Source organism: Musca autumnalis, unplaced genomic scaffold (genome assembly GCF_047663935.1).
Source record: "Musca autumnalis isolate F117 unplaced genomic scaffold, ASM4766393v1 scaffold_5, whole genome shotgun sequence".
NCBI lineage: Eukaryota > Metazoa > Arthropoda > Insecta > Diptera > Muscidae > Musca > Musca autumnalis.
The window spans coordinates 166,582,635-166,594,882 of record NW_027412088.1 but is presented as its reverse complement, the minus strand read 5'-3'; positions in this window follow the sequence as shown (position 1 = coordinate 166,594,882).

Sequence of the window (12,248 nt, the reverse complement as noted above, 5' to 3'; positions counted from 1 at the left end):
CATTCCGGCACGACATGCACAAACACGGCGTTTTTCGAGAAGGCACGAACACGCACTACTCACGGCACGACACGCGCCCTCCTCTAGTGTGAACAAAGACAGTCTACGAGGATAAGATGAGATTTCCACAGCTCGCCAGACATTGACTTGGCTATGGTCTGAGTAGACCACCCGACTTAATAACCTCTGAACGCCGTACTTTTCTGAACCGCGGTAAAACTGATTGACAAGGGTTCAGAAAATGTAGAAATTACCCCTTCATAGAGCTGTCCATTCCCTCAGATCCTCTGACAGCTGAGAGATACATACCTGCTGGCCAAATATCCGAAATTAGACCAAATAACGCAGCGGACTAGCAAATGAGAGTGATTAGCTTCGTCGTACGAACCCTGAAGACCCAAGATTTAGGTAACTTACTCTTGAAGTTAACAGGTTGATTGTGGACATCTGTAAAATCACTCTAGAATTCCGGAATTCAACGGCGTGACTGTTACAGATCCGAAGATATGAGCATGTTATTTTTACCGGCAATGTTACGCCATATATGAGCGTGTTACACCGTATATGATCCCAATCAGCTGAGGAGATACCACAAAAATTTACACTGAGCGAATTTAAAGAGATCATCCGTAACACGAAGTTAGCCACCCATATTGTACCAAAAGCAGGGAAAGATGGCATACACTTCCCTCTACTGAAGCCAGGCAACGATGTGAGCAGAAGTGAATTGTACAGACCGATTCACCTGCTTTTGCCAGTAGTGAAGAAGAATAATTTTCCCAGTAGCCCTGCATTTGCATGGATTCCATAAAATGCACAGTACTATAACAGCTTTACACGCCATATCCACACATATCTGTCGGGGAATGAACCAACACAGGCATGATACCGAACAGTCATGGTGGCTCTTAACCTATTGAAGGTCTTCGGTACCGTCAACAATTCTTCGAGGACATAGAAAAGACTTCCTCCAGCTATATATATATGGACGCCAGTCGCTTGTGGAATTCACAAATTAGAAGTCCAAGGACTCCCTGTTTCCCCGATGATATTCCACTTCTCCTAGGAATAAGCCTTGTCGTGACGTAAGAGCTTAGTATGTACTTTCCATTTACTTCAAGACTGAATGTTGGTATTCAATTCAGTTATCTATGCATTTTCTTGCAAACCAATAAACTCCATATGGCTCAAATGCCTTTGTAAAACAACAGGAATTTTTCAATAAACGTAAATAAATTTTACAAAACTAGCAATCAACACAGTAAGGAACTTTTGTTATTTCTTAGCGTTTGAATATACATATTTGTTGTTGCAGTTGTGTAGATTGGCGAATTTTTAGTGGCATGTATCTGTCGACATTCGTTTATTTCTTCTCAGTCTAGTTATTTGTGTTTCAGGTATTTTATTCGATATGTTAACGTTAATTGTGAAAGATGAAAAGAAAGAAAATAATGAAGGAGTGAGGAGAAAGAGAAACCTCTATAGGAAATGGCAGGAGGTGGTTTCATACACTCGAGCATATTTTGATGGTACAAAATACAACAATTAAGTGAAATTCTAACAGAGCAATTATAATTAAGTGCTACAATATAAACGTTAAGAGACTGGCATGTCTAGGTGGACGGACGGACGTTGGAAAATAAAATATGTGGCCAAAGCATCTTTGTTTCCTCTAACTGGTTTCCGTAAACTCGTATGTGCAACTTAATATTAAACGCTGCCATTTTTATCGACCAAACAAAAGGTAAGTTGTAATAAAAATTGTTGTTGATACCACCAAAATGAAGAAGAAGACCACGATGCCAGAAAGAAAGAAAAGACATAACAGAACAAAAGGATGACAAGGCATTTAATTAAAACCAAAAGAAATTAAGGTACAATTTCACAATTAAAACAAAGGAAATTGGTTTTGTTTGCAACGGTCAAAGGGAAACCGAGCATAATTTGTGAGAAATAACCCAACCACAAACAAACAAACAAACAAACTAACCAACCAACCGAGTATCCACCTGCATTCATCCATTTGCCAATTAAGATATAAAATATATGGTTTATGTTTGAGATCTGTTTGTAGATATCATCCTGGGGGACGGAGAGTTGGGGAAGGGTGGAGTAAATTTGGAAACATAATAATAACACTGAGAAGGGTTAATAAAAATAACCATTGTTTATGAGAAATTCTGACTAAATGGTATCGTGTGTCGTATGAATGGACAAGGAAACTAAAACTAATTATTATCAAAATTGAAATAGAATGCTAAACATTATGGTTCGGGTAATATGACTCATAATTGGAATAACTTTATTGATGTATGTACCTTTATTTGGCTATAACTGCAATGAAAGAGAGAATTTTAAACAAGCAAGAACGGCTTTAAGTTCGACCGCGCCGAACTTGTTATACCCTCCACCCCGAGTTTTATTGAAGTAAAATAGAATGACTAGTTTCCTTTCGTGTATGAAGGGGACTTAATACACAATTTCAGCAATTTCGGTAAAACAATGTGAGGCACGTCGATCTATACCGACAAATTTCTGGCGGAAAGTTTATCGACTCAATTCGGTAAGAGAATGTGGCTAAAACTTAAAAAAATACCGAAAATCAAGAAGTACGCTTCTATAAGAATATAGGAAAACGTGGACCTATACTGATAATACTCTGCCGGAATATTTTATAACCTGTTGGAAGACTAAATAGCGAAATTTCAAATTTCAGCCATTTCCGTGAAATATTGAGGCCACAACGTTCAAAATACCGAAAATCGGGAGGTACCGTTCTATGGGGCTATATGAAGGCGTGGACCTATACCGGCAATCTAAAGGGGAAAGTTGACTACTCTCAACGAAGTCAAAATACCAATTTTCAGCCATTTCGGAGGAATATTGAGGCCACAACCTTCAAAATACCGAAAATCGGGAGGTACCGTTCTATGGGGGCTATATGAAGGCGGGACCTATACCTACAAATTTAAAGGGGAAGATTGAGTACCCCCAACGAAGTCTTAATACCAAATTTCAGCTATTTTGGAGTAATATTTAGGCCACAACCTTTAAAATACCGAAAATCGGGAGGTACCGTTCTATGGGGGCTACATGAAGGCGTGGACCTATACCGACAAATTTAGAGAGGAAAGTTTTATACAGCCATTTCGGTAGAATATTGAGGCTACCACGTTCAAAATACCGAAAATCGGGTGGTACCGTTCTATGGGGGCTATATGAAGGCGTGGACCGATACCGACACAATTCTGTGAGAAAGTTTCATACCCCCAACGAAGACTAAGTACCAAATTTCAGCTCTTTCGGTGTGATAATGAAGCTAAAACCTTCAAAATACCGAAAATCGGGAGGTACCTTTCTTTGGGGACTATATGAAGGCGTGGACCTATACCTACAAATTTAAAGGGGAAGATTGAGTACCCCCAGCGAAGTCTAAATACTAAAATTCAGCTATTTTGGAGTAATATTTAGGCCACAACCTCCAAAATACCGAAAATCGGGAGGGACCGTTCTATGGGGGCTACATGAAGGCGTGGACCTATACGGACAAATTTAGAAGGAAAAGTTTTATACCCCCAACAAAGGTTATATACCAAATTTCAGCCATTTCGGTGGAATATTAAGGCCACAACGTCCAATAAACCGAAAATCGGGAGGTACCGTTCTATGGGGGCTATATGAAGGCGTGGACCGATACCGACAAAATTCTGGGGAAAAGTTTAATACCCCTAACGAAGACTAAGTACCAAATTTCAGCTCTTGCGGTGTGATAATGAAGCTAAAACCTTTAAAATACCGAAAATCAGGAGGTACCGTTCTATGGGGGCTATATCAAAACGTGGACCGATATAGCTCATTTGCAATACCAAACATCCTAGGAGTAATAGAAACTCCTATACCAAATTACAAAGCTCTATCTTAAAAATTGTGAGCTGTATCTTGATTTCAACAGACGGACCGACGGACAGACGGACATGGTTAGATCGACTTAGAATTTTACCCTGATCAGGGTATGGTGGAGGGTATAAATTATTTTAAATGAGAGGTCGTATGTAGAGTTGGGTAGTCTAGTCCCTAGTTACTTGTACTAGTTCCAAAACGTATGAGTAACATCATGAAATATAACGTGTGATGTTAAGTATACGCAGTTTGTTTAAAGAAAAAATGTGGGCAGTTGGAACTGCGAAGTGAACTAGATAGTCCCATACAATTCCTTTGGGCCAGATATATTTCACTTGGGCCAGAGAATCTCTCTATTATTGCACTAATAGCAGGCCGCCCATCTTCACCACTTTTGATAGACGGATTTTCCTGAAACACCAGAAAGCTAATTTGGCAAGTTTAACAGACCTTACCAATAACCGACTTAGAGAACAGTGCAACTATTCTGATGTTCGGTTAGCAGGAAGATTTTTTTTTTAGGAAATTATTGGTACACGAAGTCAGCGATATTATCGGCAGTTTGAAATTAAATATTGTAACTATTAAATGTTGCAGATGATTAAAGCAAAGGTCTGTAATTAAAGCAAGGATTAGATTGAATCCTGGTAAAAATTGAGGATGCTAACGCTGTAGCTTTTGTTGAGAATATTAACATCTTTGATGCAGCAAACAAGCTATTCTTTTCAATTCTAATAAAATTTGAAATGTATGACGGAATTTGATCTAGAAAAATGTGTGACAAATTAGATTCAAAATGGTTTCAGATTCGGGTATAGCTCACATATATATTTTCGATTTTATGTAATTAATGTGCCAAATGCGCTATGTTCATCCATATTTGCATGAAATTCGAAAATCGGTCTAGGGTATTTCTCTTTCTAGATCATGAAAGTCCTACCTGACATGCCTGACTGGGGGACCTATCCACCATATTGTGATTAGAATGACTCTCACGGTGGCATCCCAGCAAGTACTGTAACGAAAGCATGCTATTGTTTTGCTGTACTGGACGAATCTTTGTCTATTAATGTAGATGGTCTACCGAAGAAATGGGAGTGCCGCCTCATGTCTTCGGTGGAGTTCTTATTGCGGCATTCTAACAAGTTTGAATATTTTTCCATCGCGTTTTACTTATATTTATATGTTACAGACCGACCTATCGCATTATATGTGGTCAACAATATTTTTTTATCTGCACCCAAGTGCAGCCGGCTAGGGGCTTGAGGTCCTTGTTCCTACATTTGGGAGTTCAGCCTTTCACAAATGGCATCAGTGAAGGTACCTGACGCTAAGATCGTACAATATAGTTCGCATACGTTACAATCTCAATGCCGCATGGAGGGGACGGAATACAGGAGAGGTAGAGGTTAAAGAAGTTATGGAGATATCACCCCACCTTGGGGAACTCCCTGCTTCACTCTACCGGGTTTGGACTTCTTGTTCCTGGACTGGCGTCCACACATATATTTGATTATCCAACGTTTTAACTTGGCAGGAGTGTTGTCTGTTTGTGTGCTCGGCAGTATCAAAGGCTTTTAATAAGTCAAGCGCCAACATCAGTGTTCTGTCACACGGCTCGCTGTGGTTGAGTCCTCGACTAATATCCATATCCATGCTGCTGATCGGCAACTGGATACTGGCAACTGATTGATTATCCAATTTTTAAACTTGGCCGGAAGTTTGTCTGCTCGATGTTCTCAAACAGCATGAAGTGCTTGACAGTATCAAAAGCTGATACTGTAAGTTAAGATACCGTAAGTAAAGCGCCACCATCTATGTTCTTTCTGTTCTGTCGATGTGGTTGAGTCCTCGACTAATATGTGTGGAGATGGCGTGCAGCGCTGTTTTCGTGCTGTCATGCTTATGGAATCCATGCTGATGATGGGCAACTGGATAACTGTTTCGGTTGCAGTTCTTAGGGCGGCAGTCTGACTGGTTTAAATATGTTTCCATCGCGCTGCAATTATATTATATTCGCATAGCATACCACTGAGCAACCTATCGCGTTACATGTGGTCAACAAGGTTTCTTTATCTGCACCCCAAGTGCTGCAGGCTAGTGACTTGAGCTCGTTGCAGATAGCATGCGAGAACCTTGGGGTAGCTAGGGGTCGGAATTCTTCTACCATCGACCATGACATTCTATTCTGCAGTCCATGTGGAGCGCCACCAACACTCTTTTATCCATGGCTTGCTTTGGTAAAGTGAGGGCTGTTGTCGTGCTGTGTTGCTTACGGAACCCATACTGACGATCCGCAATTGGTTGGCTATTTCTGACGCTGGTGAGGACTTTGGTGAGATACTCGACTCCCGATTAGCGTCTACATATACGAATTAAGTCGATTATTCAACGTTTTAAACTTGGGCTGTGAGTTGTGTGATCAATATCCTTATACAGCGTGGAGTGTTTGACACGATAAGTCGAGCACCACCAACACTGTCCTATCCACCGCTTGCTGTTGTTGTGTCCTCGACTAATTTGTGTGACGATGGAATGCAACGATGTTGTCGTACTGTGTTGCTTACCGAACTCATGCTGATGATCGGCAATCGGATATATATTTCTGTCGCTGGGGACTAGTAAAGCCTCAAGAGTCGAGTATCATCCAGCTGTTTTATCAGTACAATGAAGATTCCATCAGGGACCAACGCTTTGGGTGATTTAGCGTCCCCCATGGCATTCGTAGCTTCATCCATGGTCAATTGTAGTTGTTCTTCCTCAAGAGGAAGAAATCTCAGGTGAGGTAGTACTATTACTTCGCCATTTCACTCCCGGGTGCTCGACATACTGTCGATTAAAGTAACTTGTACACCTCTTCGGATCAGTCAGCGTAACGTCGACAAACGTGACTGAGGTCCTATATTTCTTTCCTCCAGCATTCGAGAGCCACTTAACCGTTGCCTACACTTCATTTCAATGTTGCAACTGTTTCGGCTCCAATGATGCAACTGTTCAGATGATTTACCCACTTATTCTGCTAATGAACACCGACCAAGCTAATAACTTTCAGTGTCAGCTTCCTGCGGTTGCCTCGACGAAGCTCATCACGCTCATTTGCTACTACGTCCCACTGCGGCTATTCGAGGATAGGTAGCAGCAGTGTTGATGTCTCGGAACGTCCCCTCTGTTACCTCAACATTAGAAGCGTTGGGCAGATCTCTGAAGCGGTGAAAAATGAACTGTCTGAAACTAGCCAATTGGTTTTCCATATTTAATGGAAATACGTCGTTCAGAGGTGATGAAATCTGGCGGTCTGTTTGACGAGTTTGTTTTTGAAGTGCTTACTTAAGCCAAAGTAGCATCTGTTGGCCAATACAATTCTTCTTTTTATTTCACAACTGATGTCGTTTGTAGTGTTTACGGCGGTGCGAAGGAATACGAAGTCTTTTACTACCTCAAAATTATAGGAACCAACTTCAACAGTTGGTCCGATCTCAATGGACGCATTGCGCGTCGACACCACCAGCTTGGTCTTCTCGCCGTTTAACGCCAGACCAACTTTAGCAGATTCTCCTTCGACCTTCATAAAGGTATCGGTTACTTCTTTTACTGATCGTCCCATGATGTCTATAACATCAGCATAAGCAAGTAACATGGTGCTATTGGTGTAGATTGTGCCACTTCTTTTGACGTTTGCCTCTCGTATAACCTTTTCTAGCAGGACGTTGAAAATATCACACGAAAGGCTCTCTCCTTGCCTGAAACCTCTTTTGGTACAAAACTCTTCGGAGAGGTTCTTTCCTATTTTAACTGAAGATCTTGTGTCAGTTAGAGTCATTTTACAAAGACGAATGAGCTTTGCGGGGATACCAAATTTAGACATGGCTTGGAATAGCTTTGAACTTAGCGGGCTGTCGAAGGCTGCTTTATAGTCGACAAAAAGGTAGTATGTGTCGATCTGCATCTCTTAGGTCTTCTCCAGGATTTGCCGCAGGGTAAATATCTGGTCAATGGTGGACTTGCCAGGTCTAAAGCCGGATTGGTATGGTCCAATTATTTCGTTGACCATGGGCTTTTAGTCGTTCGCACAATATCCCTGACACTATCTTGTAGGCGATAGGGAGAAGACTTATGCCCCTATAGTTGGAGCATAAAGTTTTATCTCCTTTCTTATTTACGGGGCACAGGATGGAGCACATATGGAGCTAACTAGCTAAACAGCTCGGCTGGTAGGCCATCAGCTTCTGCTGCCTTATTATTCTTCAGTCGGTTTATTGCTGTCTACACCTCATCTTGGCCGGGTGGTATACATTCTATACCATCTTCTGGGATTGGAACTTTGGTATCTTCGTCGACTTCGCTACTATTGGATACCAACAGTTTGGAAAAATGCTCTTTCCATATCCTTAGCACACTATCTGTATCAGTTACCAGATTACCTTGCTGGTCTCTACAGGAGCATGTGTCAGTTCCAAAGCCATCAGTTTGATGTTTCACTCTTTGGTAGAATTTTAGAACTTCATTCTGCCTCCTGTACATCTCGATTTGTTCACACTCCCGCTTTTCCATCTCTCTCTCTTTCCTGCTGAAAAGACGTTTCTCATCTCTCCTTTTCTCCCGATACCTCTCTCGTGCGCTACGTTGCTACTGATTGTAAAGTAGCCCTATATGCCGCATTTTTCTCTTCAGTAGCAGCACGACACTCCTGGTCATACTATGGATTCCTTAGTGGAGGTCTCTGGTATCCAAGTACTGATTTTGCTGCTGTTTGCATGGAGTGGGCAATGTTTTACCATTGTCTTGATATGTTATCGGGACGAGGAGTGCTTTGATTAAGCAGTTGGGCCAGTTGAGTGGAGTATGCTGTGGCTATCTGTTGTGATTGCAGCTTACCGATGTCCAACTTCCGTGTTGTGGCTGTTCGCACTTTGTTTGCTACGTTTATTCTGGTACGTACCTTTGCTGCAACAAGGTAGTGGTCCATCTATCACAACGTGATCAATTTGATTTCTTGTTCTTTGATCTGGCGACCGCCAGGTGCCGTTATGAATATCGAGATACTTAAATCTGGTACTGCTAACTACCATGTATCTTGCAGCTGCAAAGTATATCAGCCTCATACCATTGCCAGATGTTTCACTGTGGAGACTGAATTTCCCGACTGATGGGGCAAAGATATTCTCATTTCCAATTTTGGCATTAAAATCGCCTAGTATAATTTTAATGTCATGGGCAGGACAACGGTCATAAGTTTCTTCAAAGCGCTCGTAAAATATATCTTTGGTCAGTTTGTCCTTGTCTTCAGTTGCAGCATAAGCGCAAATAAGGCTGATATTGAAGAATTTCGCTTTTAATCGAATTGCAGCGAGTCTTTCATTCACTGGGGTGAAGCTGGAGACCAGATGTTTTAACCTCCGACCAACTACAAATCCGCAACCAAACTCATGCTTTGTGACATGGCAGCTATAATACAGTGCGTCACCTTTAGGTGTTGTTGTGGCGCCTTTCCCGTTCTATCGTATTTCCTGTATGGCAGTACTTTTCAAGTACATCTGCCAATGCGTAAACTGCACCTTCTCTGTAAAGAGTGCGAACATTCCAGGTGCAGATTCACAGATCATGGTCTTTAAAAAGTTTGCGGGGTTCGTCAACTTTAGAGGGGTTTGTTTTTCTTTTCTTTCGTTTTTTCATAGTAGGCTGTTTTTTTCCAAGTTTTTCCAAGTTTTTAACGTTCTTATGGGTGAACGCACATGTTAGCTCACTACCTTTAACGGGTGTTGAAGGCAGTTCCCCAGGTGACACCACGGGGAGGTCAGTGTCCACTTGAGATGAAAGAGGGACCAAGGTAAATCCTGGGCTTCGCCATCTTAAAGCCGGTCGGGCCGTTCCTTGGTATTTTCCATCCCCTACGTCACCCATATTGTATTTAGTTGCTCGGGGAATCCAGTACTTCCTAAATTGTTTAATATTCTATTAAGTCATTTTTACAACACTATAATTTTATTCTATACACATCTCCCGATAATGGCCTGGAGTTTCCAAAAATGCCCGCCCATGTGATGAAAATTATCATATAATCGTGGCCGTCTAACTCAGATGTTTTTCCCGCTGAATTAATGACAAACAATCTTTGCAAAGATTTTCTACTTATAAAGTCACACAGCATAGAAGGTCACAGCATATGAGAACCTTTCCCCAAATTGTATATTGAATTTCTTATAACCTCTAATTAGTTAATTAATAATTCTAAATTAATTAAAACAAACGATTTTGTAATATTGTCTGACAATTTATTTGTTCTTCGATTTCCACGTAATATGTCATGCATACCAAACTTGTATGTCTGTACATAACACTGCTTACCAACATATAATGTGAGCAAAAAAAAAAAAAACGACTGCAGTAAAAATTTGTTCAGGTCATTGGACAGAGAGTTATGTTGTTTTTCTGCAACATAACAAACATTATATGGTGTATCTTGGGGCTAAAACAAACTTTTGAAGCCATGGCTTAAATAACAAAAACACACGGGATAATATGTTGTATGCAGTGAATAAAACATAAGAGCTCTTACAAAAATAGAGACAAAATAAATAGTTGCGCGAAGTTACAGACAAGAGATGGTTATGGTTATACAACAGCAAAAAAATGTACACTTTAAATTAGAAAAATAAAGAAAATTTATGTACTCGCGTTGTATGGTGAAAGTGGTTAAGTACAGATAATAAAATAGATTATAATTGTTCCACAAACATCCCAGAAGTGACAAGGGAGACTTTTCCCATGTCAATGAGTCCACCACGATTCATATTTGCTCATTGATGTGGGACCTACTGTTTATTGCCGAATACGAACGGCTTGGCTTAAAACACCACTTGTAGAGAAGCTTTACACGGCTGAGATACTTAGTAAATGTCGCCAATATTAAGCTGAGGAGTATTGCTAAAAACTGTTGATGTTGCCGGGACTGGGAATCGAACACGTGTATTCCGTGTGCAAGGCGGGTGTGCATATCATTGCACCACGATGCCAATGGATTAGGGTTTTGATATTCAAGAAAGGTTTTCCAGTTATTATGTGCAAATTTAAACTCCGTTTTGTCAGGTCGCAACTGACTGAAGAATCTTTCTTACGGTTTGTTTTTCTTCAAAATTGATAATCATACATTTGTTGTTGTAGCAACTCAAATGGTTTTTATCGTGTATATTTTCAGAATTCTCCAAACTGGATCCGCTGTGTTTAGAAAGGAACGGAAGATAGGCGAGTGGTGTTTGCAGCTTACACGTGTTGTCAATTAGAGCCCAATAGAGGCGAATGCAACTGTGTTAAAACCATTCTCCTCTCACTTAGCAGCTGTTGTTTTTCTGCTTCAAATGATATTGGGTTGTCTCTGAGTACCGAATGAACACTATGTCTCTGTGCTGCCTGAGTAACTACATCAGTGTGAATGCCTGCAAGGCCCGTTTTTCTAGAGGTTAGGTTTTTACCTCTGTTGGACCTATGTCTCTTGTTAATGGGGATATCTCCTGACGTGCGTGGATATAGGAATCCTGTTCATAAAATAGTGGCAGTCACGCTCAAGGCGATAGTACTCCAACAGACTCTGCATCCGCAACATCGTGTTCTGCTCCTCTAGGCTTGATTTTTCTCCACTGTGTAGCGCCAGCGTTTTCATACCACACTAACGCCATATAGCTTACCAAAGGGGACATTGTAGCAGGTTTGGGTATTCGTCCACTGCATAGCGCATGTGTTTGATTATCAAACCGGCATACCTTTAAACAGGTTCGTCTACGGTTTTATAGTAGGTCAACATGATTTCTTTGTCAGCACCCCAAGTTCTACCAGACACCAGCTTGGGGACCATGTTACAACTTCTTCTTAGTCTTCTTAGCTGTCTTAGTGCAGTTCGACCACCTGAATTTAACTTAGGACATACTTTTATGTCATCGACGAGCCCAACTAGTCCAATCATCAGCATGCATTACAATCTCTATGCCTTCGGGAAGGTGTGGAATTTCAGAAAGGCAGGGGTTAAACGATTCCGGATATATCATCCTACCTTACGAAAATCCCGTTTTATTCCAAGGTTCTCTGACTTTCTATTTTCTGAATTTTGCAAACGTTCCAAACACAGGTCAAGCACTACCACGACTGTTCTGTCGCACGGTTTATTTTGGTTTTATCCTCGACTGATGTGTGAGGAGGTTGGACAGCTAAGGAACCTGCTTCTCATCGTGATCGAGTAGTGCCCCAAAAAAAAAAAGGAGTGATCGGTCCTTACGCTCCGCCTCGGTTGCTATCCGTACATGTCTTTCAGTAGCAGGACTTCTGCCAACCTTCTAGGCATCTGGTACTACATGGGT